Below are 27,058 nucleotides of genomic sequence, written 5' to 3' on the forward strand. Positions count from 1 at the left end.
AAAAGAGGTAGGGGAGGAAAGGAAGGAAAAGCCAGGTAGGCTGTACAGAGGCCCCTGCTGCAGGCCTCAGGGGCGCCATTCAGATGGGACCTCCTCAAAGCATGAAGAATGCCTTCCAGAATTTTCCTCCCAAAGGACAGGAGTCTGGGCAATTAGCCCAGGATTCCTACTCTTATTGGTTGCAAGTTGCCTGAGGCAACGGACTGCACCCACCCACCCTTCTCATCTTCCTTTAGAGGCTGTGAGTGTGTCGTCTGAGGAGGGCTATTGTGGCTCCAGAGAAAGCCCTGAGGGGGAGGAAAAAAAAGATGTGCAATGCCCCTTTTGAGCCGGACAATATCAGCTTGAGTCAACACGGCCCACCAGAGCTGTGGCTGAAATAAAAACGAGCTGAGGGAATGAAGCAAAACCAAGTGCCGCAGGGAGCGTGCCAGGGTTTTCAGGCTGTTCCTTACTGAAGGAGCATATTCCAGTGTCAGGGTTCTCTAAAGGTGCAGATGGAAGGTACACAGTGACAGAAATCATCGCTTGTCTTCAGACGCAAAGAGGACTCTGCTGAGTACATTGCTTTGCATATTTTAGATGCTAACGTGGGTATTCTTCCCATTAATTCTGTACTGCTTGTATGCTAATGGCTGTTTATTATTATTTAAATGTTTTATGCCCTAGCTGCCAAGCACTGAGTACCTTCTATCTGTAGGCAAAAAATCCATTTTCCCTGATCATCACAATAACCCCCCAAAAGTAGATGTTATCACAAACTTTGCACATTTGTAATCTATAGATAGAGAAAAAAATCGGTTGTTCAGTGTCACTTGGTAGTAAGTGGCTAATCATTTCTGAATCTAAAGCTGCTATTTGTTCTGACTCGTTACCTTTGCTGCCTTGACTTCAGAGACAGGTGATTTTGATGGCTCTGTGTACCAGAAACTGGGTGACAAAGGGTAAATGTCATGAATAGACTCTCCAAAGAGAGCTGGTCAAATGTATCTCAAGCTTTGCTTTGGGTGTAATTTCCCTCTTCCCACTGCTGTAATGTACACCGCAGTGAACATAATCAGGCACGGGTTTTCTCTGTGTTCCCATTTGTTCTTGGAGGGATAAAAATACCAAAGATCGAGCACCTGTAATGAGAACCTGCGTTAAGTGCAGAGGCCTGGTAAACCAGGTCACTCCAAGTGCAGGCTAATGAGCCTTCGGAAATGCTGTCCATGGCTTCAGGACGAAAGAAAGGCACTCAGTGTTTCTCTTTCCACTCCTTCTCAGCATGTGATTATTGCTGAACCTTTCCTGCTTGGTATTTTTTTTCCTCCAATAGGCTAAAAATATGCAAATAATCTTTTTAATTGTTCATGAGAACTCATTAAATTCCTCTCTTATGATGAAATTTCATTCTTTTAATCAGCAGTTGTTTGGAACATAGTAGATAAAAAAGTATCAGTATTAGCACACTGCATATATATTTTTTTAATTCAACAGAAGGGAAATTTTAAACTGAAGTGATTGCAGAACTTAGTTTTTTAAAAAATCATATTCTTTGTTCATCTAATTAAAATTTTAAAATGGTTTCTTGTATCAAAGCCAAACTATCTGACCTCCCTTTGTAATATTCATTGAGAATCCTGATTCTGTAAAGTATCAGACATTAATATGTGAAATTATTATTTTTCTCTCTGGTACCTTCTTTTCTCTTTCTAGTAAGAAATGTGAATTCCTCCTTCAAGAGAGGAAACAAACTCACAGACTCTGTTGTATTTTGAATTAAATTTACATTTGTCAGAGTCTGATTATTTAGACCTGTGGATGGTGGAAGGCTAAAATGATAAAGGTCTGGGTTTTGGCTGATAAAAGTCTCTCTATTAGAAGATGAGGAAATTGACTAACGATAAGGGAATATATTGTCTTTTTCACCTACATTGGCTAACTAGGACACTCGATTATTTGATCAACTTGTCACCTTTGAGCAGTGGGATTTAAGGGAGAGATTGGTACTGGTTTAGCAGGAGACTAACAGTGGAACCTTAATCTACTGGAATTTGCTGAGATGTAGACCCATTTGAAAGAATCATGGTGCCTTCTAAACCAAAAATTCAGATTCTTCAGGAACAGAATGAGTTTTAGTCTCAATTTCATGTTCAGTTTTTGCTTTGGCAATTGTATCAAGATTAAAATTGTTACATGGAAATAGCAGGTCATCTGATCTATAGTCCTGACATCATGGCAGAGCTTTTTGTTGATCCAAAACCAGTTTCATAAGGGGGCTGGACAAAGGAACTAGGTGGTGCTCCCAGGAGAATCAAACTAATCATGTGTTTATCAGGGAGGAGCTATGTGGCAAGACCTTTCTTCAGTGTTGAGGCAGAAACTGTATCAGGAATAAGCTCTCTCCCCAGATAACCTTTCTGGCTTGTTTTGGAACTCAGCTTCAAAGTCATCCCTCAGTGAGGCCTGCCTGATTATCCCATCTAAACTTATTCTCTATCGCTTTAACCTCTTAAAGTCCCATTTTCTTGACTGCGGGGCATTATAAGCTTATTTGGTTATTTCTGTGCCTCCTATACAAACACTTTGACCGCGAAGGGTTTCTCTATTTTGTTCACTGTTGCAACCCTGTGTCCAATGACACATAGCAGGTTCTCAAATATTTGTTGAATAAATGATTATGGTGGGAGGAAATTAGAGGGGAGTAAAACCTGGGGATATTTGGGCTAGATATGGAAGAATTAATACAGCAGCATGGAAGGCATAAGAAACAGTGCTCTGTTTTCCCAGTTCAGCCTCAGTCCACTGGTTCTCTGGTCCTCAGGGTAGTGCTTTCTCAGTGATTCCCCTCCTCTCACAGTGGGAGGGATTCTCTAAGTTGCCCCAGCACGTGTAGCTGCCCCTTCCCTAGGATGGAGGGCTTTTTCTTTCTCATTCCCACAGCTGCCATGGGTCTTCATGTGTGCCTTGAGGACAACAGGGTTTGCCTTCCTTCCTCAGCGGCTTTAGTTTTCTGTTCCATTGGGGAGACGGATGCAGGTTTTCTAGTAGGGATGTATCCGTCCTATTCCCCAAAGCCTGCACCTGTGGGTGGCATTCTCCACCCCACGCTTCCTCTTCAGCACCTGGTGAAACCAATCCATGGAAAAGGGTTTGCTAGTGGGGACCAACTCCCCGGTGTCTGTGGCTCCCAGAGCATCTATACCCTCATACTAGCCTACATTTGGCCTCTAGCAATTTACTGAAGAATTTAGGTTAATTATTTTTACCATTTTGTATGGTAGAACATCTTCTTTCTGTGCTCTGCCCTAGGTTACCCGGAGCTCACTTCCATCTCTTCTTAGAGGTCCTTATCTTTCTTTAGATTTATAACTAGTTGGTTACCCTGAGACCGCTGTCTTTCATGGGTTTCAAGAGAAGTTATAATTTTATGAATTATCTGGCTGTAGCTTGTTATTAAAATAGAACCAATTGTGTCACAGATTTCTGCATCCTAAGTCAAGGCTTTTATCCATTAACTTTTTATTTTTATTTATTTTGTTTGAATCCATTTATTGTTGGTCACTTTTATTTAGGTAAGGTGTTTATTGTTTCCTATAAATAAATTTTACAGTTATTTTTTTCTTCAGATTCTTGAATGTGTCAAAATATTTTAATGACCTTATGGCTAAGTATGAAACTTCTAAATTATACTTGTGTTTCCTTGGACATATGCTTCAATATTAAAATGTGCTATTTGGAATGTTGCTATCACTGTGATATTTTCCTTTTGATAAGTGGCATGATTTATTTTTTGGGTGCTCTTTGGATTCTTCTTTATTTTCAAAGATCTTTTCCTTTAATTTCACTATACCATATATTGGTAGTAGTTATTTCATATCATCTTCTTCCTCAAACATACATGCTCTTTCCTGATAATTCTACTTTTTCTATACTTCAAGAAATGCCTTTTTTAAATTTTATGTTTATTTATATTTTCTTTAGCAGTATAAATTATGCATATATCCTATTCTTCACCTGTGTTTCATATATTTAATTTTCCCTATCCATTATTTGTTATCTTTTTGTTAATTTCAATTTAATTGAATTGTGTTATTTTATTTCAAGTATAGCCTTCTTGCCTCATCTATACTTTCATCATTATCAACTGAACTTTTTTTGTTGCTTCTAGGGTAGCATTACTTTTAGTAATGATGTAAAACATTTTTCCATTTATTTTCTAAGTTCAGCACTCACATTCTATCTCCTACCTTTTTTTTGATATCCATTTTTTGAACTAATTCAGTTTTCTATAAGAAATCTGAGTTATGGAAATACTTAATATTTTCTTCTAAACCCTGTGATCATTTTTCTCATATGTTTATCCTCATTCTTTGTATTGTGTCTTTTATACTATTTTTTAATTACATTTATTTTTCTATCCCATAGTTTTCTTTCTAATCATTACTGATTATTTGATGGAGCATTTCTATTAAAATAGATTTTACTGAATTATATGCTGAAAAAGTGGAGGAGGGAGAGAACGCTAGTGGTTACTACCTTCAACTAGGGCTTTCCAATTATGCCCTCTGCTCTGTGTGTGTATCTACTCTCAGTTTTATGCTCTCTTTGTTCAAGAAAACAAGTGGTTGACATCATTCACAATAAAACTTCCAAAATGTTACAACCTCTGTTGCCTTATCAACCAGCTTTTTAACCCATGCTTTAGGTGTGAGTGAGCAAGCTTATAAAAGCTGTTCGACTACAGGCTTTGAGTCATCCCAGCTGTTGCAAAGTTGAGTAGAGGTAGCCCAAGTGCAAATATGTGGGAATAATAATTTTTGTTAAAGCCACTTAGGTTTGGGGTGGTATCTTACACACAATAGGTAATTGGAAGAATCATATCTGGCTAAGGTAAGAGGAGCTGTGTTTCAGTTCTGTTACATATTCCTTAATTTTGGTCTCCATGCAACTGAATTTGGTAGATAATCTTCACACAATCAACTGCAGGAAACAATATATGCTTGTTTCTGATGAAGAGATCCTAATTATATACTTAACTTATACTTGGATACAATGTGACTATGTCATTTGTTAACATTTCACAAATGGTTTGACCTTATGACCACAGTTGTAAGAGAGCTACTACAGTCAGTAGGTAAGTTAGAAAGCCAACCAGAGTCAAATTTAGAAACTAAAAAAAATGATAAGTCTGATAAAGAAAAGTAAACCTAGCCATTTAAAATTTGTTCTCTCACTTTTATTTCTTTGACTATGAATTCACTGGTTTCTTCTCCATATAAATAGAAAATCATTTCTGATATTAGATCTTAGTCATATCTTTCAAACATTTTACTACACTTGATCTTAGCCAAAAGGCCGAGAAGCGATCTTTCAAACATTTTAGAAAGTAGAGAACTTTTTAACTATTACAAAATATCTATTCAAGGATTCTTTCCTTCTGTCTTCTTAAAATATGAGAAACTTTATCTACGATGGCTTTAGAAAGATCCAAATTTTCTGTACATAGAAATATGGAGCAAATTAAGATTAGCCCTCAAGTGGCTAGTATTAATTTTCCAGTATCTCTTCACTGTTCCTCAAGATTCAAAACCTACAGGCTGGTCAATATATCAAACACTATCTTTGGGTAACATAATCTAATAGTCACATGATGATGGCCGCCATTATTTGGGTGACTTCAGAGTTCATTAAATCTAGAGTCAATGTAAATCTCTTCTTATATGTACCCTGGGTGCTCAATAAAATTGAATTTGATATAGACTGTACATGAAAGAGAAGAAGAAAGAAATTTCTTTTGGCAATCACTCAACTGATAAAACAAACGGTTTTGCCAAGATGAGAAACCACAGTGACAGACTGAAGTCAGACGTATGCTCATCATATCAGGATTGTAAATCACACAATCTCAGGCTTATGATCTTCTGTTTCCTCACATTTATCATGCGTCCTTTTCCAATGACATTGTAGCGTCCTGCTTTGTTTTTGCTCTGACATGGTATTTTAATTTTAGAAATCCAGTTTTCCCTGGCGGTCTAGGTATCAATGCTAAAGACATTTTTATTGTTGATATTGGGCCTTTAAATATTCATGACACCTTAGTGACAGCAGTGGAGATAAACTTTTGCTTTTTATTTTTTAACATCTTAGTTATTTGCACGGTAGTAGTATTTAGCCCTAAGCCTCCAAGATACAAGTATCTGTTTTTATGTTGACATAACTAATCATGATTTGTATTCTCTGTAATTCCTAACTGGCAGCCTTGATAACAGAAGCTCAAAGAAGCACAGGGGAAAAAATTCTGAACGTTCAGGAAGGTGCTGACCTTCATTGCTTTAAGGTGAGATTCAACTCACCTTAGTGTTGTTGGAGAATAGGGTTTTGAAGGATCCTTTGTGTTTCATCTGCTCTCCAGGTCTCTCTTTTCTTCCCTAGATAATGAAGATATTAAAAAAAAAGTGAGCTAAACAATGTGTTCCAAATTTATTATATTTATCATTTGGTTAACCAGAAATATCTATTATGTAGCACTCTATTTACTTTTAAACTGAGTGACAGCCAAAGACTCTAATAAACTCTTGAGGTGCTAACAGATTCTTTAGGATATTCTGACTCTATTGAGGATCAACTATAAGCCATTTAACTTTAGTGTTTGAAATACTGCCTTGTGGCTCAATACAAAATGGAAGATTAAGGAAGCTGCAGGCCTGACTGGAGCGGGCAGATGGTGCAACCTCTAATGCCCAATGTCTCACCCATTCCTTTCAATCTTTTTAAGAAACACCACAGTGCACATTATTATGCTCAAAGCATCACTGGTAGTACTCATATAATATCTAGTAGAGCAGGTTGCATAAATAATATCATATTTAGTAGATAAAATAAACCTCTTACTGATGAATAGGGGAACTGAGTTAGTTGATTTCCATAATCCTTTTGGACTGAGCTATAATTGACTGTCTGTCTGTATGTCTGTATGTATGTATGTCTTTGCTTATTCTCATTCTTTATATTTAATAACTGACAGAATCCACTCACATTTAGGACTTAGTATCATTTTGTTCTAAACCTCAGAGTTCCCAGAAAACCCAACATTAAACACCAGACCTTATTGTTTTGAAGAGAGAGTTGGAAGGTTATGTTCTTTGGCATCGTGTTTAATGAGGATTCCTGCACTGCCTGGTACTTACCTCCCAGCACAGTTCAGCAGAGTGTCAAGCTGCTCATGCTCTCATCAGGGTGCAATAACTATCATCCAGATGACAAGAAAACACCTAAGTTTTATACAACATCCCCTCATTCTTGTGCTTCAGTGTCCCCCAGTTGTCCTGGGACATACAGCTGTTGCTTATGAGACTAAGGTCCTTGCCCACCTCTGTTCCCTGGGACACGCCCTTGGTCTCTAGAGAAAGATGATGTGCTCATAATTTAAGTTACTCGATTTGAGTTTTATAGAAATCTGTTTTTACCAACTCTGCTATGGCCGAAACTCTTAGGAAGTCCCTCGATGATATCAAAACCTTACTGTCCTTTCTGAAATGATTACCTGGATCATCGCAGCATCTGAACCTGGCTGGGCTTTGTGACCTGCTGAGCAGTACAGTTCTAGGGCCTCAGGGACGAAGCAGCCATGATTGCTGCCTTTCACCTAGGAATGAGTCACTGAGACTGAACATGAGTCCCTGCCACAGCCACAGCTGTTCTGTGATTCTTGATCTAGTTATAAAGATTTCTGACCTGTCTCTGGGTGAAATACCTGGTCTAGCCCCATCTTCTCTGTGACCTTTTGCCAAGGTTCTGATTGAATAACACCCATAGGGAGATTATCATGAACATGTGCTTCAAAGCTGCCCTACCAATGTGGGCAGGATTGGATGTAGTGAAGAGTCTATTCAAGTGAAAAACAAAAGTTCTTTGTAAATATATTAATTTTAGCCGTGAAAAAGCACCATCTGGCCCCAGAGAGACTCAGCGAAGTCCATACATTATGAATAACTGGTAATTCTATTCTAATATTGCCACCAATCAGTATTGCTAAATGTGATCTCTCATCAAACATAAGCAGAATTATCTCCTAGAGAGCAATTCTTTGATATATTTTTCATGACTATATTTTCCTTGAGAGGATTTATAAGAACAATATACTTCTAAGAAAAATATCTTTACTAAATGTATTTAAATAGAATAGAGTTTAAAATATATTCATGAAAAATATGGAAGTATCTTAGTGAATATATACAAATATCACATATAATTATAATGTGTAAATAAATATCAAATAATTTTAAATTATATATTTTATAACATGTTAATGGTGATTATATTAACAAGAACAATTAATACTCATCATATATTCAATAAATATATTTTTAAGGTGCTCCATCTCCTTGCCTCTCTGTCCCTGTCTGCAGCCACAACCAGAGCGAGCTGGAAGTATGATAAATTAAAATGTTTCATAAAAGGCAACCATAAAAATGTGGAGAAACTCATAAAAAAATGCAGCCATTTTTAAAAAGAAGTTTTTGGGACTTCTAGACTGAACAAAATGGCATGGACTTATTTCTCTCTGTTCCTCCCTGCTAAGTACAACTATAAACTAAAATAATGCAAGAATCAACTAAAAGGAAAGTCTGAAATGTAAGGGGAAGGTAATCTGGTTTGGGACAATCAAGACCTTTGGTATCTAGACTACTGCATTTCAAAGAGTATGGCTTGGCTGACCTCGTGGCGCAACGGCAGCGCGTCTGACTCCAAAGAGTATGGCTTCCTGCAGTCAGATTACAAATATAGTACAGTGTTTATCATTGACCAAAAGATTAAGAATATTGAAAAATAAGAGAATATCCAAAAAAGACTAACAGTAGATCAAAATGTGCCATTATATCCTTTGAAGAAGAGATGAAGGATCCAGAAATGTTTAACAATGCAAGATAGAAGGAGGTACAAACAAGATTTTAGAGTGTTTTCTGTGGCCTGAGAAGAAATAGTACTTGGTCAATAAGAGTAAGTTATAAGGAAACAGATGCAGGTTGCTATAAGGCAGAACTTTCATATATTTAAAAATGTTAAAGATGAAAATTTCTTCGTTAGAAGATAATTGATTTTCTATCAATAAACAGATTCGCCAGAGGACAGATGACCATTGGCCAGCAGCGGTAAGGATGGGTTCATGCATTACCACAATTACCAGACTAAGAAAAGAAATAAATTCTCAAAGAGACAAGGCAACTTTAAGGGAATATCCCATTTTCTGAGTCACTGTGTTGCCTTGGAATGAATCCTAGCTTTTCCCTTCACTCCATCCCTCTCTCTCTCTCTCTCTCTCTCTCTCTCTCTCTCTCTCTCATATATATATATATATATATATATATATATATATATATATATATATATATATATATATATAAAATGTTAGAACAAACAGCACCTGCTATGTAGTCTATGTAGGAAACACTTATTAAATAAGAGCTATAATGATATAATATGTTATAGCATATATTGTATATTTTAACATAAGCATATTAATAATGATGATGATATTATGATGGCCTGATAGTTACTATAATGCTGATGCAAAAATTACATGACAGAAATTACATCAAGAGTTAGGAGGATACTCAGAACTACTGTGTTTATTTATCTTAAAAAATGTAAGATTTGGTCTACAACTGCATTTAGTCTTTCTTAATTTCATTTCACATGCACAAACATTCAAGTATCATTATACCACTGGATTCTCTATCCTGGAGTTAAGCTCAGAGGAAGGGCAGCTGGGAACATGATTCCATCATCCATTAAACTATACAAGGAAATACATTTATTGATATAGACCTATGTAACCAATGTTTTTACCAAAATATTTGATTTGGAAAATTATACTCACCACCTTTGTTAATGAGTATAGGATTTATACTATAAGCTATATGCTAAAATGTAGAATTCTTCCAAATATAATATTAAGCCTTCTTATATTAGTACCTAGAATAAAATGAAAAATTCCAATTACAAGTGTACCTGTTTTATCCCTGTTTATGCTGAACCCTTCATTTTCAGATGCCTGTTTAATTCACATCTTTTCTGACTCTAGACACAACTTGCCCCTTAACTGTCGCCTTGCTGCCTCTTTATAAGGCCCTCCTGTCTGCAGCCCAACTCTGTGCCCTAGTGCCCACCTTTCTGAGATGTCTGTCAAGCTCTAATGACACTTGGCAGAAGTGCATTTAAAATAAACCTCAATTAAATCAGACAAAAAGCTAGCAAAATACTAAAAATAGTATGAGTTATGGGAGAAGTTTACAATTTTCTCTAACAACAGAAGTCATTGTGGGTTCGGTGTGATGTCATAGCCAGTGGAATTTAAAAAAAACTATTAGAATGAATACTATTCCTGAAAGTCAAGAATAGATGATGACTGTCTTTCCTGGTTTTTAAAAATTAGATTTGAAACCAAGTGGGCTCATAAAGAATAATTTTTTGGAAGCACACAGAGGGCTTAAAGATATGCACGTATATGTGTATCTGATTTATATTCAATCAGTGTGTATCATACACTCACAGAATGCTAGTGCTGTGCCAGCTGCCTGTGATTCGAAGATGGACAGTCTTGGCCATCGCTTTCAGCAAGTCCACCGTTTGTACAAGGGAGACAAGCATATAGAGAAATGAGAACAATGCATTGTAAAAAGCAGGGCTGGGGCCAGAAAGGCTAGCAAAACACTCACCTCAGGCATCAAATTGAAGGGGGTATAATGTAGTCACAGTAAATCATATTTTGATGCAATAATTCAAAAGCCAAAACGGATGCAAAAATTCTATGATGAAGAAAATGTCAAAATTTTAAATAAAGCAATTACTATTGCTGATTTTCCCTTTTGCCTCAGGCTCCAATACAGCTCAGCATGATACAGCTCAGAAAGCATGGGACAGACCCAGGGTTGAAAGGGTTTCTAAAGAAGGAACACCTAAAATGGTTAATAGTGAGAGCAAGGTATGACCCATGAAAGCGTTCCCAGAGAAATAGGAAACCTGTTTTGTCATTGGAATCAGTTGTCTTCAGACTGATGGGAGCTGATGGTCATTGACTATGATGCTGGAAAACAGAAAGAAAGATTTAGCAGGACCCATAGATGTTGCCATTTTCTTGAGGATATAAAATAGTGTAACTTATAGCACATTCTTGTGAATGGCTCTAATATGTAATTGCTGTTAAAATACTTATACTGTTTCTCAATAAAATAATTTTATAATTCCAGGCCCTAAGAATCTTGACAGACTGCTGAGTTCATTCATAGCAAGAGAAGAACATTTCCACCCTTGACTTCTTGGCGTCCAGGTAACAGCCAAAATGGTATGTCAGTATGGAGTCTTGTTCCACCTTTGTATGTTTCCTGTTTGGAATATGGGGCACAGAAGGCCTTGAGTGACAATAAAAGAACAATTTAATTGCTTACAGAATGTAGAAAATAGTTGTATTTCAATAAAGGAGTAAAGTTACAACCAAAAGGCTTAGGAGAAGAGCCATCAATAAATCAGTAGGCGTCCGGAAGATACATAACTCTAAGGAAAAGACACACCTCTCCATAGGTGTGCAGGAAGAACATGGTTTGCTTCCATTTCCATTCATTTCCATCTAACATGACAGTTGGGTTTTGCTAATATTTAATATATAGATTGATTTCCATGTACTCCAACATCAACTGGAGTGTATGTGGTATCTTCAAGGAAGATAACAGCTTCTGCAATTCAGAGATAAAAAGCAACACTGCCTTTATCGGTATTCCTATTTTGCAAAGCATTAAAATGTATTCGTTGCCAAGTAAGTGGATTTATGGATTATATTACCTAATTTTTACTAAAAATAATCTTCAGAAAATGAAGTGGCTTAGATACATTCTTGAAAAGAAAATAAGAACTTATAATACTAATAATGTGATTCCTCAGAGATGTCAATTTTACTTCTAGTATAAACTCTTCCTCAGCCACAGTACTCAGTAATAATGGAAAACTAATCAGATTTGACAAAACTAGCCCAAAATTCAAAATACATATTAGGAATGTTATTTCCAATGTAGATTTATACTCACTATTGATAGTGGCAAACTTGTCCAAAGTACATATTTTCCATTTTACAAATTGTGCCATTGTGATATATCTTTTTCAAAGATGGTCATGATGAATCATATATTAAATAAACTGAATTTCAGACTAGATTTTTGAATTGCTGTACCTCAAAGTATTTAAATAAGATTTTCCAAAAATAAATATTGAATCACATTGCTTTCACTGAAATAGGATAAATAACATTTTTAGTGAGATCAAAAAGTTTGGTACCATTAAAAATTAAAATATATCTTATAATGTACTATATTCATTCTATCCCTTATTAATGTCTATTTCTGCATGCTTTATGATGTGCATATTATGTTAGTAAAACAATATTGGCATATGATTTATAAATAGCTATACACTGGGTTGAATAAAAAGCTCTTAAAATTTTTATTGGTACATGACTGATCAAAACAGTCTAAAGAAACAATTGCCCTACACATTTAGTGCAGGCCACTTAGGAGAGTGGTTAGACAGAACAGGACAAGCTTATTTTATTGCAACATCTGAACTGATTCTTAACAAGTCTATGGTCCAGCTGGTTCTGGGACAAGATAGAAGCCAGAATAATTGGAAGATCCCACCCCTAGAAAGAGAAGGCAGAGTCGCGAGATGAGAACTAGGAAGACAAAAACCACAAAAAGGGCTACAGTCATCAGTGCTCAGAAGTTCCAGGAACCTTTACCAGTACACTTTTTTGTGCTTGTCTTACTTTTTTGGGAAGGAGACTGTTTTCAATAGGGGCTTTTTACACAAGATAATAGGGGTCATCTAAATAGACAGATTTTCTTAAAACTGGGTTGCTGAGACATTTATCTTTGCTGCAGCTGTTAAAGACAAACAGTATAGTATTGATGTGCTAACACAACTCTCTCATTTGTAAACTACGCACTGAACAGCTAACACTTACTCCAGCATTCCATACCTGTGCCACAGGTGAACGCGGATTATCTCCCCTATAGATTTTAAAACCATAGACAATATCTAAGTTATTGGTTTGTTTGTTTAAGGGAAAAATACTGGGACTAAGGAAGCTAGTTTGTTTTGATTTTAAAATTTTGAATATTGCATTGAAACTATGGTTCTCAACCATAAGCAATATTACCTCCCCCAAGTCTTATCTGTGAAAATATTTGGCAACATCTGGAGAGATCTGGTTATCACAACTCACGGGGCTGGGGATGCTATCAGCATGTAATGGGTAGAGGCCAAGGATGCTGCTAAGACATCCTGCAATGCACAGGACAGCCCCCAGCAACAAAGAATTAACTGGCCCCAAATGTCAATAGTGCTGTGTTGAGAAACTCTGCATTAAAGGAATCATCCTGTCTATCCATATTTATTTCTTGGGTTCAGGAAAAATATTTCTTGATATAATTATTTAATTGGAAAACTATTTTTAAATAGCCTTTTTCAATTACTTTTTAGATCAGCTTTGCATTTTCTCTCTCTTCTATAATGTCTTTGGTCCTATAAAACATTGTGTACAAAGGCATTTTTAGTCCTAATTTTATTACCATTTTAGTGTTATTATATTTGTTCTAGTTAAATATCTTTTCCCTTTATCTAGTATAACCATAGCAGCTGAGCAATTGCTGCTACTTTTCTTTTCAATCTACTTTGTTTATTAATCCGAGTAACTATTAAACACTGTGGGGATGCATTGAGGAGGAAGTGCTTTGTGATACACATTCTCACTTAAAAATTACCATTCTCCACATGAATAAATAAATTTCCAAGCAAGTGACTTAGCTATTTATTTAGTCTTCTTCACTGCATTTTTCTTATATGGTTTCTTTCTCTGCTGAAAAGTGGCAATGCCCTATCGTATTTGATTCATTTGAAATTTTTTCCTCAGAGCATTAAATCCCCATCCACATGCCTTTGTGAGACTCAAGCTACTTCAATGAAAACCCTGCTTTTCTTCATTGCTCCGAATAGTTAGCTTTCCACACCGAAATTCATTCTCTACCTCGTATTAACAATATGATAAAAATTAAGTCACTGAGGCAAAAAGTTCTTTGCTTTGTTCAGAAATCCATCTGCAATGTGAAATGTTGACTTGAGAAAAAAACATATTGACAAAGATATAGAAAAAAATCAATTTAACAGGATAATAAGGTGACACTAATAAAAGACATTTTAAAATAGAAATAACACAAACATTGGATTTGTAGCAGATAAAATTTCTCAACGTATGAGAAGTGGAACTAATATTCTATAACCTTAGATGATATAAAACCATATTTATTTTTTAAATAATTGAAGAACTAGTAGGTAAGTCTATAAATGCCAGATTTAAGATGAAAATAACTCTAAAACTTAAAGATCACTTGAAACACACCTATTGATATATGAAGCACTTATTGGAAAACAAAATCGAAAGAACGGTATGAATAATTTAGGGCAATAAAATGAGGTAAATATTGAGAAAGCATTTTTGAAGAGTACCATCCCCAATATGTACACACAAACACGAAAAGTATAGCTTAGAAGAAAATAAAGCAGAAAAGTAACAGCAGATGTACAAAAGGCACACAGATTTTTTTCTTAATGAAATGATAAAGTATATAAACAAAAACAAAAGATTATCAGAAAAGTTTTACATTTTTAATAGAAGTTAATTCTTTAGGATCATCATAAAATGAAAATCATCAAAACCTTCACATGTTAAAGTAGGCATCTAAGTAAATAGCACCATACTTATTTCTAGTGTTCTTTAAGTGATTGATGATACACTCACTGGTTTAGTATTTGTTTTATGACAACTCTATGGAAGATGGAGAAATGACCCGTGTTGTTGAGGGATTCAGCCCAGGATCTCGCCTGTGCTGGGTCCATGGACAATTAATTAATGGTTATGGATATTCAAAGGCACGGAGACTCCCAGCTAGGGGAGGCTTCCTGGAACGGTTAGACCTTAGCTAACAGGTAGAATATAGACATGCAGTGAATAGGGGAGACATTTCAGAGTGGAGGAAATAGCACAAACAAAAGAGAAATCATGGTAAGAATGTAGTAACAGTAAAAATATTTAGTGTGGTTTCAGGCATATGCAAAGGAGTAGCAGGAAATAAAACTGTTTAGGTATTTAGGTAGTTCAGTAGCGTGTCGTTTCTTAAAACCTACTGACAGAAGGAAAGTCAGCTGACCTTTATGTACTGGTTAATGTTATGAAGTTTGTTAGGCCTCTAACACATAATGAAATGGTAAGAACTGATTTTTTTTTTCTCCTCTCTGTAAACAATCGGTACAAAGACCTGGGACCCTATGGTAAAACTCCATTGTAAAACAATTTGATTCCACAAGGGGGGGGGCGGGGAAAACATCCTCACAAGGACCCCAAAACAATAACAGGCTGTTTGGCTCCACGGGCAAATTACTCATTATGGAGGAAAAGTCATCTAGATCGTGTTACATTAAAGAGCTCTTTTTATCTACATTTATTTATATATTGATGATGTCTCCCTCACTTAGCGATGAAACCATTAGAGTCAACTTAGTAAGACATGCACTTATTCATTTTCAGTGGTGGTGTCGAGCTCATACTAATTATTCTCTTACTTTTCCCCATATTTTTTTGATCCAGGATGTTTCATTGTCTACTAAAATATGAACGTAGATGCAAAAATCCTAAGAACAACATTAACAAACCAAATCTGTTACATACGCCAGTATAATATATCACAAACAAGTGAATTTATTCCAGGAAAGGAAATGTAGTTTATCATTCAAAAATCAATTAATGCAATTTATCACATTAATTTAAAGTGTAGAAGTACATAAACAATTCTATAGGTGCAAAAAAAGCACTGGACGTTCTCAACACCAATTTATGATTTAAGAATATCCACCAGCAAATCATGAATGAAAAGGGACTTCCTTAATTTTATAAGGAAAAGCTACAACAATAATCATTCCTGGTGGTGACATATGGAAAACCCTTACCCTTGTGGTTGAAAATGAGACAAAAAGGCCCACTATTACTGCTTCTAGTAAGCACCATACTAAAGCTCCTAGCAAGTCCAATAAGGCAATTAAAAAAGAATGCAATAATTGTATATAAATTTAAAAAGAAAGAAATGAAAGTGCCATAAAACATCATGATTGTGTTAGAAGAAAAAAAGTACAGAAAATTACTTTAATTTATAAACATATTTAGCAAGTTTGCTTTATGTGAGGTCAATATACAAAAATAATTTGTTGGGCACTTCTCACCCAATTATTGGCATGTGTATATCCTTTATTAGCTCACCCAGTCTAATGCCTATTTATTAAAAAGCTGTTTTCTGTATTTTTCTTATTTTTTGTAGGTTTTTAATCTCTTCTGAATGCAAATCTTTTGTCTTGTATTTGGTCTAATTTGTTCATTGTAATTGCTTATGAACTTTTTCCTTACCCCAAAACCATGACGATAGTCTTTTTTCCCCTAAACGCCTTATTGTTATAACATTCACATTCTGATCAATAAACCACCTTGAACTGAATTTTGAGTGTGCTGTAGAGATGAAGATTAATTTTGTTCCCATTCAGTTTATCTAAGTGACTCAGTACCATTTATTGGAAAAATACATTTTCTCCACTATTTAACCGTCACTTTTTCCATAAGCAAGGGTGCATACATTTCAAGATCTGAGGGTAATTTTGCCAGTATCACACTGTCTTAATTGCTATAACTTTGTAATGTCTGCATTATACATGGTACCTTAAGGCATACCTTCTTGTCCATCTTGTCAAAGCTTGTTAAGATATTCTAGGTCCATTTTCTTGAATTTTCATTTTTAGTCAAATTACCAATTTCAATAAAAAACTGTTGGGAGCATAATCGAGATGGCAGTGACCCTGTACTTTAATGTGATAAGAATAGGCAACTTTATAATAGTATTGATTCTTCCAAGCAATAAAAATGGCATATAGGTATTCTTTAATCAGAACAATGTTATGTACGGAATTTTTGCACTATTCAACTAAACACTGTTGATAAAGCTGTAGTAGCCAAGGTAACATGGTATTGGCAGAAAAATATATGTAATGAACAATGGAACAGAATAGAGGTCCCAGAACAAGACCCACATACGCGTAAATATAGTCAACTGACCTTGGACACAAGTACAAAGGCAAGAAACACAATGGAGCAAATACAGTCTCTTCAACAAATGGCACTGGAACGCCTGGACAATCATATGCAAAAAGAATCAGTGTAGACACAGACCTTATTCCCTTCACAAAAATTAACTCAAAATGGATCACAAACCTAAATGTAAAATGCAAAACTGTAAAACCCCTAGGAGCTGACAGGAGAAAACCTAGATGACTTTTTAGATTATCCCTCAACTCACTTGAGTCAAATATATTTCTGAGGATGTGGGCTCAAAATTAAACTGAGAGTTTATTGTTGCGGAAAACAAGTCTAATGGTGAAATAACCAAAAATAAGAAAGGTGAAATAAATAAGGACAATAACTTATATCAATTAAATGGTGTATCAATATGCATTGAACAGGTAGAAAGAGTAATTTAAAGTATAACAAGATATTTTAAATATATGATTCTGAACCCTGAATATATTTTATTTTTTTTAATATGGAAAGTTAAATTTTACTTGAAAAGTAAATCAACAATCTATTAATATTTTTGGCATCTAATTCTTCAACTAAGCTAGAAAATAAAGCCATGTTAAAAGTTACCTATAGAGGTGAAATCAAATCCGTCAATCTGATTTACTCTCCTAATAACTTGCATTTGAAGACAGCTGTGGGTTTTATTTTTCTTTAATATTGCACTTGCATTATTTCATACCCACATTTAGGTTCCACCTATAGCATAAATGTTAATGGTTAAGTTAATGTAATTCATAGTCTGGGTCAAAAACTATAACAATAATGCTGATTCAAATTTTAGATTTTATAAGGGAATTTAGAGGTCCATAAATTCAACTTTATGCCTGTATTTCTAATCTCTTGCACTCAACTTCTAAAATATTCCCTCAAATTGAGTGGTGACCCTGAATCTCTACCACAGATCACTTGGAATTAGAATTACCTACCTCATTCTGTCATTCTTACAACATTTTGAATTTGGAGGAAATAACTGACATCATGGATACAAAAAAATCATGAACCTTTGTCCCCTTCAGCTATTTTCTCTTTAGTACTTGAATCAGGAAGTTTGGAAATTGAATAATGCTCAGAATGTGTCCTTTGACTATTTAATTGTTAGAACTGAGAATAGTTGATTTTAGATTACAAAATGCTTTGGATTCCAAAATGGATTACAGATGCTTTCAAATATGGACGTTCCTTGAAACTCCAGACCCAGGCTTTAAATTGTACTTAAATTCTAATCCAGCACCGGCATTCTTTCCGTTGTCGAGCCTTGACTATGGTGTATGAGCTAGACACTGTGCCACTTAACAATATGAATGAATAACTGATATTTATATAGCATCCTACAAAATGTCAGTCATCCTGGTGTTGAAACTGATATGAGTCAGCGAGTCTTACATGAAAATGTTAAGTATATTTCAGTTGTAAATAAGTTATAGGGTTTCCAGAAGAGAGGTAAACTCTTGGTCAATTCAGTAAATATGTAAGGAACTTCATAGAGAAATCATTTCAATTCCAAATTTCAGAATCTGGAGGCCATCTCTGATTATCTGTCATGTGGGAGACCTTCACCTGCCTTAGAAGTTTAGCTGAGAAAGAAGATTGTGATATTTTCCAACGCTACTCAGAAAATAAATTTAAATAAATAAGTAAAGGAATGAATGAACAAACAAATGAAAGAATGAATAAGTAAATTGCTGAAGTAATAAAGAGGCTGAAGTGGCCTGGTACATCAGTGATACAGTTAAGCACCTGCCTCGTGGTCAACTCAGTGTACTTCAGTGCAATGATTTCTGTGGAATCAGGCGAACACGACATAAGGTAATTTATTATTCTGGCACACCCTCGTCTTTTGAGGGCGTCACCTGCCCCTGTGTTTGTAAAGAGCTAAATAGCAGAAAAGAGGACCTGGCCAAGTTGTAAACGAGCTGTAGCATCAAGGGGATAGATGCAAGAGATTCAATTTATTTTGAATCTAACATTATCCAGAGGAGTTACTAGTTCACGTTGACACAAAAACAGGTTACAAAAATACTGGGAAAAAAATATGCTGTGGGAGCTGCACATGAAAGACTGAAAGAAGCAAATACAGCAGAAGTATGAGCCTTTAAGGATCTCATTCTTGTGCCCGCCAGAGGTTCAGCATTTTTTAAGAAAAGTCTCTTGACACTTTCATGAGGGTAGAAGATAAAATGTTGCTTTCCACTACCATGCACACATCTTACTGGAAGACAATGTAACGATAACCTGGGGTTACGTTCCTTGCTTTAAAAACCTTTCTTGGCTTCTATCTGAAGATTTTCAGGCTGACAAAGGATTTGGACCTATATCTCTATTCTGTTGTAAAGACTATCAGGTCCCATTAAGTTATTCTTTCTGCATTTAAAAAACACTTGTAAAGCTGTATGTCAGTGTCTTAAATATTCATATCCTTGCTAACAAGGCTGCTTCTGTACACTCTTTCTCCTACAAAGTTTCATTTTATTTTTACTATAGATTATTCTCCTATTTTAAACATATTCTTTAGTTGTCTGGGTGCCTGCTTTTTCTTGGTACTTTATATTTTCTTATTCTTTCTTTGTAGTGTTATCATATTTGTTTTGTGTTTTTGTCTAAATATGTTGCTTCAAGCCTATAGAAACTTTTTAAAAATTATGTACAATAGAAAAAATACTTAAAAAAACATTTTCAGATACATATCTGTATCGTGTAAATATTGTTCTAGAACAGGGGTCGCCAAACTGTGGCTTGCAAGCCACATGCTGCTCTTTGGGTACATGTGGCTCTGAAGTAAAATTGAAAATGAAAATAAAACCATCATAGTTTCATTTATACAACTTTTAAAGGACATTATTCACATAATGGTGATTTCATTTGTTTTATGGCTCTCGAATAATATTTAAATTGCTGTGAGGGACAGGATTGGCTCTTCTGTCTCAAAAGTTTGCGGACCCCTATTCTAGAGGCTTCCTTCTCCCCACCCTTTATCCCCTTTGAAGAAATGATTTTCTGGGTTTCAGTGAATATTCTCTAAAACAAGGAAGTCACTTTTCAGCTTTGACTAACAAATGAGATTGTCTGTTTGTTTGTTTAAATTGGTAGCATGACAATGAGCTTGAAAACCAGCTTTGTCAAGGGATTTTCTTTGGCATTTCAGAACTCAGCCCGTCAGGTGCAGATAATACAGGTATTATCCGTAACACATATTTTCCCATGACAACTCGCACTTGAGGCTTGCTGCATTGGGTACCAGGGACAAAAGGCAGCAGGACTCAAACTGCTCCATCTTGATTGGAGCAGAGAAAGAGAAAAAGGGAGAGGCACAGGGGTTTAGGTCCTTTTCTACCCGAACTGGTCCAGAATGAGGTATGTGAGAAACCATCTGAATGTTCAAACGTATCACATGGCTTAGCCGAATTATGGTACTTCCAAGTGTAATATTATGCACTCATTAAGAATGATGGCAGTAGTTGTGTTTACTGATAAAAACAAGCTTGGCTGAAAATGACATTTAATGTGAAGATGTAAGGGAGTCTTTAGAATTCAACTGTGAATGTACTGGGTTGTCGGAAAAGTCATGACACATTTTTGCAATGAAAAACATAGAAAAAAATATATCATCACTTTTCCAGCAACCCAATAATATTTAGGCTCAGGGGAGTTGGGTTGTTGTCAAGTAACTACTCTCCTCTTCTCTCTCTCTCCCTCTCTCTCTGTCTCTCTCTCATTGGTTTTTCAGTTCGTTTACCTACTTACATCTTCTCCTTAAACATTGGCTTCAGCCGCCAAATGTTTCCATGTTTTTCAAATGAATGCCTATGTCCAAATTCTCATAATTTTTAAGTGTCTGGTTTGTCTATCATAGATCAGAAGTTCATAATTAATCCAATAAGTGGTAGCTTCAGGATACAAGGAGTCAAAGAGGACATAAATTGCCTATTTCAGCGTCATGGGAAGGATAAGATTTTTATGACAGGAATGTAAGAAAGGAAATGATTTATATTTCTAGAATAAGCTGATATGCAAAAACAAGAAAAAACTCTTCAATAAGGTTGGGAAATCCTAAGTTCACCAACATTAAGCAGGTTTTTTTAAAATATAGGGCTACTTAGAAGCTTTGCTATATAACTAATCACTATAAATATTCAAATTGCTGATGTAATATACCAAATTAAATTGTCTAAAGAACTATCTTTTGCTTGTTTTTAAGAGCAAGTCATTGTCTATTTTTTGTAACACATTTTAAAACTTATAGGTCCATTTTGGAAAGGAATAATGTTTAAAAGAGCATCTTTTCATTTTTATTTAAATGAATATATTTAAATGTTAATATGCTATTCATTTGTTCATACATTTGAAATCTATTCAAGGCCTACTATGTGACAAGCATTGTGCTAATACCGGGAAGAAAAAGTCTAAAGTTCACAGAGAAAATTGGCAATATTCATAGATTCTACCTCCGGGTAGTGTTTTCATGCATAAAATTTTTTTCTTTACTTAATATTTTGCTTATCAACATTTTCTTCTTCACTGAACTATACTTTGTATTTGAGAAAATGATAAAATAAGTTTCTAAACCAAGTCACCCAAATAAAAAGACGCTTCAGGAGGCATTCCATTTCCACCATTAGTTATGATATTGATACATCAGAGGCCACTTAGTCAGAGACCCACTGAGGATGGAAATACACGTTTAGAATCATCATGTGAACTTCTGTGGTGTTGATATATATATTTGTAGGTCTATTCTCATCCAAGAGTCAAACTGTCTCCATAAACCACTCAAACCTACTTTACTGAAAATCCCCTAATTTGAGTGAGGCTTAAGTGCACTGAGAATTAAAGAAAGCGATAGTGTTTGTATTTTTACCATGAAATGATCTCTACTTTGAAGAAGGGTCAAAGTCCTTTTCACTTACAACCTGATAAAGGGACTTAAGCAACAAAGACGTTACATTATTTTGTTCAGGAGCTAAATCAATCATTCCTCTTCCACGTACAGAGAAAGGCTGTACTTCCTGCACCTTAAAAATAGGTGACTATGTGGCATGTGTGGGCCAATGACAACGTGAGCGTTGTGATGGGCATTACCTCCTGGTGGGAGCCTTAGGAACCAGCATGCTTTGTCCTTGCTTTCTTTTCCCCTTGGCCATGATGGCCGTGTGATCAGCCCGGTTTCAGATGGAAAGTCATTACGGAGCATGAGCAAAAACTAATCCTTCGTTATGTTCAACTATCGAGACTTTAAAGGGTGTACATCACTGTAGCACCGCTTTGCCCCCCCCCCCGACTGACACACAGTTAATTTTATATTAATAAAGACACCATAATACAGTCTTCATAGGGTCAAGAGTACAGGCTCTGGAATCGTACGTTATAGGTAAATCACAGCTTAACAATCATTTTTGTGTGTTACCTTTGGCAAGCTACATACCCTTCCCTTTGCCTCGTTTTCCTCAAAGGGAAACCATAATGCCTTTCTTTATAAGGTTCTCGGGGAGTAAACGTGATAATATACATATGGAAATAAATGAAGACGACCCACGTGAGAACAGGCAAAGGCTATTTATGCAGAGGTCGCTACAGCAAGGGAGTCAGCCACCATCCCTTGGATTTGGCAGAGACGCAAAGGCAGGCGGAAGAGTGGAAAAGCGTTATCATGAAAGTAGAGAAGATTTCAGGTATGCCCAGATTGGATGGTGCTGGCTGGGGAAGCTGGAGGCAGGTGAACAGGAAGTGGGGCGCCCTGTGTGATGAGGGGAGCATACTGGCTTTCTCCAGTCATTCCAGAATTGGAAGGAGAGGTAAAACACAGGAGATAAGCTGGCAGTTGCTGATGAAGTCCTGACTGTTTGGGACTGATTGCTACAGAGATTAAGGTTTGGCTTCCCAGACGCATTGCTGCAGACTAGGGGTCAGGGTTCTATTCTCATATGGCCGGGCCACTGTCCATTTGTATATTCAGTCTCTCCCATGTGAGAGCTGCATTGTAAATTATTTTGCACCCTACCTGGCAATAGTGAAATCAATAAACAATACCTGTTATTTCTATTATAATTCATATCATTCTATGCTAAAAAACACTTGTTAAAATGTATTCTATTGGCTATTCCTTTTTATTTGAACTGACCTTTAGCTTCTCCCAGCCATAGCTACATTTCAACTTGACAGAGTCTTCACCAAGTATTTTATTATAAATTAAAATGAGGATATTCTAAGTGAAAGAGAACGTAAGAGAAGCCCCTTTCCTCTGGGACATCAGTTTCTCATTAGCTGGGGTTTTCATCTTCCTGGAAATTGCATATGATGGCTGTTACTTGGAAGCAAAGGAGCTAAATTAAATAAAGCTATTTCTAATGAAACTCAGGACATCTTGATGGTAAATGAACAAGAAGCTCACGTTAGGGAATTAGAGTGAAGCTGAGGATCACAGAAAGTCTGACATTACAGAACCTAGGTTTTGTTCCTGGAGCTACAGGCGGCCTGCAAGAGTTGCTGTACTTTTTAGAAAAATATACTATGTCAGACACTGCCTATAAAATTCTCTGTTACAAAAAAATGTACAGAAATTAAAGGAGCAATATGGCAAACATTCATGGACTACCAAATTTAAGAAAATAGTAATATTATGCTGTATTGGCTTCAAATATTTTCAAAATACAAGAATAAGTCATAGTTCCCCAAGTACATTTTACAATTCTTCTCAAACATACTCAGCTTCGTTACAGCTGAGATGTAATCAATAATCAGAAAGTAACCACTTATCAGTATATATTTTTATACTTTACTACATCTTTATTTATTCATACCGAATATGTAGTATCGTTTTTATAAAATACGTTAATAATAAATAACAACAAACATTTTGTACTCTAAAATGTTACTTAATTCGCTCACCCTTAAATTAAATGTTCGTATATGGAAATATAACAAATTCATTTTAATTGCTTTTCACTCAAGTAATGTTTGAATGTTCTAAAAATGTATCTATTCAATTAATAAAAAATGCTTCAAAACTTTTATTTTTACTAACAGTCCTGCAGTTAACAACTTACTACCCTTCTCTGGGCACACGTGGTAGAACTTAACTTTGGAAAAACTAGATGGTGGAATTACGTACATGTTATCACCATCACATGTTGCCAACGTGCTTCCCAAACTATTTGCATGCGTTTACCTTCCACCAGCTGTATCAGAGACTTTATTTCTCTGTACCCTAACACTTAGTTACGCTTCTTATATTTTGCCAGTGTAATGCATATGTGATAGGATATTGCTATTTATTTTACATTTGATCAGTTACAACTATTTAAATCTATTTTCTTTCTGTTGTTCTGATGGGATTTTTATTTTTCTATCCCCTGTCGCAGTCATTCTGCTACCCAGTTTTTGTTGTTATTAGTTATTGAATTTTTAGTTCTCAGCTTCTATTTGGTTCTTCTTTACATCTCCAATTTCTTTGCTGTGATTTTCTAATTTCTCATCTATGTTGTAAGAATGCTCATAGTTGCTCGTTGGGGCATTTTTATTTTATTTTTATTTTATTTTTATTTTAGCTGCTTAAAATTCCTGTTTGACAACTTCAACATCCATGTGATCTCAGTCTTGGCATCTGTTGATGGTAGTTGCTCAAATGACTTGGGATTTTCCTGGTTTTGGTGTGACCAGTAATTTTGGACTGTATTCTGGACATTTTGACAATTGTATTCTAAGACTCTGGGTTCCTATTTAAACCTTCTATTTGAGTAGATAGTCAACCTTTTGGGTTCAGAAGTTCGGGCTCGTTTGTGTTGGGCTGTGCTTCAGATGTCCATTTCATGTATAAAATCTCTGCCGTGCTCTTCTGGCCTGCCTCAGCTGCATGTTGTTCAGATGACAGGACTTCCTCCCACAGTCTCCGTAGCACTGATTAGGAGTGGGCTTGTCAGGTTCCACTGGGGAGCGGTGCCACCTTGTAACTGCAGGGGCCAAAGGCTCTGTGGGCAAAGGGCACCCACCGTGACAGGTGGGGGTGACTGGGAGTCAGAGGTCCACTCACAGGCTCTGCTAGGAGGGCTGCCTCTTGGTAACTGGAGAGGAGAGAGAAGGTGGCAAACAGTTCTGTTCATTCAGTGCCTGTTGCGATGGAAGGTACACATGACTTTTCATGGTGACTGTCTTGAGAACAGAAAGAAGGAAGTAGCCCACAGAGCTGCCCTTTTCCTGGTCCTTTGTCCAGATAGAGTGGACTTTTCTTGATGCTTTTTTAGGTTGTACTAGTTGGATGTTGAGGCTGCAAGCTTCCCTAGCATTTGGTCTGGGATATATAGTAGACAAGTAAAAATCCCAAGGAACCCATCACTGGATTTTGACTCAAGTCCCAAGCTCATTAGCCAACCTACCTTGTGTGCTCCGCCTTTCAGAGTCACCTAGTAGGTCATTTATGAACTTAGCCTAGGGATTTTTGTAATTAGCAGGAGAGGTAAAATGAAATGTCTGTCTTCCATCTTGTCTTGTTCATCATTTAGTTTTTATGTGCTAGTTCAACATACAAACTTATTTGTCTTGTCTCTGGAATAAAAGCACACTTTTTCTACCTGGAATCTTTGTATTAATCTTTCCCAATTTCTTTCCACCAATTATGGAAAAGACAATTTTCCAATTCAAAGAAAAAGTTGGTACCAGTTCTGCGTCAAGCTTTGGGAAGCTCTATAACTTGAGCCATCATTTTGAACCTCTTTGTTAAATGTCTTAAATTAGAATCGAGAGTTTTCTTGATTCCATGTTCTCAAATCAAATAGCCATGAACTGACAAATTGAATACTTGTAGCAAAGGACCACCTGCTGAAATATTAATACTTAGCATGCCACTCCTTATGCCCAAAGAGCCAAGTATCAATTTATTGAGGTCACACAGTCTGAGCTGTTATTCACTTTACTGGTAAATTGAAAGGTAGTGATAATATTCAGTCATTGGTTGATGGACACTCCTATCATTGTAAATAAAGAGAAACCTGAAAAATGACATGTCTGAACAATTTTGTCATAGAATATTGACCATTTATCCCTCAAGTCATATCTGAATTCTCTGTAGCCATTGATCCGAGTGTATATCAAGCTGTTATTTCACTGTTCTGGAAACCAAGAGATACACATTCTTTGCTCTCTAGGAGATTACAATTTTCAGTGTGTGATAAGTTTTATTTTAGATGTTGAACTAATATCATTTAAATATTTTTTGATACAGAATGGATGAATGGTGATAACATCTTAAGAGGTTATCTATAAAATGATAAACAATATTGGGGTATTAAATATGTATCCTCTGATCATTAATTTCTAGTTGTAATAAAAAGAGATTAAGGAAATCCAAATGATACATATATACAATCTTGAATTTTGTTTGCCTCATCGAAGGCAAATGACTAACTTCAGGTGTCTCAGAATTTTACTATGATTTTAGATTCCAACCAGCCCAAAAAATGTGTATCAACTTGCTTTCTTTCAATAGTTTTGCTTCTGAATGTTCATTTTCACATTTATAATAGAGCTTGAATGGGACCAGGAGCTGGAAAGCAGATCAAAACATTAGTTGTTTATGGTCTCTAGAAGTCAAGATGGTTATGTCTCATAATATACCAGCAAGCCTGTTAAAAATATATAAAATAAGAGCTGATACAAACCTCTTACAAAAACTTTATGTCATACACATGAATAGAGAAATTAAAAACATACTCAGATCCTAAAAATAGCATAGGAACACTGAACAGTATGTTTTAATTCCTTCTATATGTTTTTCTATGGTAAATACACTTTGCAACAAGAGGACTTTGGAGGGCTGGGAGTCGTTGATTTAGTAGGGCTGCCACATACATTGTGCAGACTGTA

General features: G+C 35.8%; 1 long non-coding RNA gene across 2 annotated transcripts in view; it reads left to right on the forward strand.

The window, feature by feature from the left end:
- The window catches only part of LOC109390780 (uncharacterized), a 126,632-nt gene that overhangs the window by 93,226 nt on the left and 6,348 nt on the right, over positions 1-27,058 (forward strand). Inside the window, exons 3-4 of one of the 2 annotated variants that reach the window (XR_002125636.1) lie at positions 11,235-11,329; positions 18,718-18,768. This is a non-coding gene — a long non-coding RNA (uncharacterized LOC109390780). Of the gene's footprint in view, positions 1-11,234; positions 11,330-18,717; positions 18,769-27,058 lie in introns of those variants that run through there. The other variant, XR_002125635.1, reaches the window with a different exon arrangement.

This window comes from Hipposideros armiger, unplaced genomic scaffold, assembly GCF_001890085.2.
Source record: "Hipposideros armiger isolate ML-2016 unplaced genomic scaffold, ASM189008v1 scaffold_278, whole genome shotgun sequence".
In the NCBI taxonomy this organism is placed as follows: domain Eukaryota; kingdom Metazoa; phylum Chordata; class Mammalia; order Chiroptera; family Hipposideridae; genus Hipposideros; species Hipposideros armiger.